Genomic DNA, 1,238 nt, shown 5'->3' with positions numbered 1-1,238 from the left:
GCCTAGTAGTTATACAAGTTCTGTAGTTGAAAACTGTGTCTTTTTGTACACAAGCTGGCAGATTCTCCTCTTCCTCTTTCACTGACTACACAGCTCTCTAATGACCTAGGCCTCGCTCCAGGTTGGGAAGCCTCTCAGTTAGTTGGGCTCACAGAGGAGCTATTGGTGATAATAACAGCCCTTTTTAAGGATGACAGTTTAAAAAATTTTTCTGAGTACATAGTAGGTGTGCCTATTTATCAGGTGCATGAGATATTTTGATATGGACATAAAATGCATAATAATCACATCAGGGGAAATGAAGTACAGGGATGACAGTTTTGGCAAGGCTAATATAAGCCTACAACTCTGAGTGCAGCAACTGGAAAGCTGGAAAGAACAACAGAGTAAATCCTGGGCTATTATTGCTGATTTGGTTTTCTTTCAAATGCAAAAGTTCCAATAAATGGGTAATGAAGAATACCAAAATCGGCTAATAAGCCACCTATATAGCAAAGCTAATACATGTAATATGCATAGAAATCAAAGTTTTCCCTCAGGTAGAAATTAAATTTTAAAAGAAGAGCTGGAAATTTTTGATAAATAATGATCCATGAACATACCTTTCAAAAGGTATGTTCTTTTAAATATTTGTGTGCCCACGTTGCACGCAGGGAAGGTAATGTTTGAAGTTGTAACTCTGTCTGCCTTACTCTGGTATGTAACAGACCCAGCAGTCCTTTACAGGAGGTGGGTTTCCTCTGTTTTGTGCTTGTTAGACCTAGCCACAAGCTGATCTTTTACAGGGATGCAGAAAATGGCTGAACCTGAGGAGACACCTGGTGGAGAATGGAAGCATTCTTCTCTCTGGGTAAGGTACACTTATTTCTTTTTATCCGTAATATTTCAGATGACAAGAGAGCAAGACAATGTCACAGGATCTTTGTATTTGCTTCTGAGCAGTCTAGAGATGTGAAGCAATTATACAAGAAGTAAAAAAGATGTTGTACTAATTTAGCCTTCCTACTAGTGCAGCTCATACTCAATGAGTTTAATTATTTCCAACATTTATTTATTTATTCACTCATCTGTGCATATAGATGCACCAGGGGAAGAGAGGTCTTGGTTCCTGTGTGCAGTTCATGCTGAGCTATGGAGGCAAGAGTGGGATATAGTCCTCAAGAGTGGGGATTAAGGGTGTAATTGAGTGGGATTAGACCACATCAGAATGCTAAGTTCCAGGTAAGCAGAGAATTTAT

The sequence above is a fragment of the Mandrillus leucophaeus genome, unplaced genomic scaffold (assembly GCF_000951045.1).
Source record: "Mandrillus leucophaeus isolate KB7577 unplaced genomic scaffold, Mleu.le_1.0 Scaffold705, whole genome shotgun sequence".
Lineage (NCBI taxonomy): Eukaryota > Metazoa > Chordata > Mammalia > Primates > Cercopithecidae > Mandrillus > Mandrillus leucophaeus.
The sequence above is the reverse complement of the archived record's forward strand: the minus strand, read 5'-3'. Positions refer to the sequence as shown.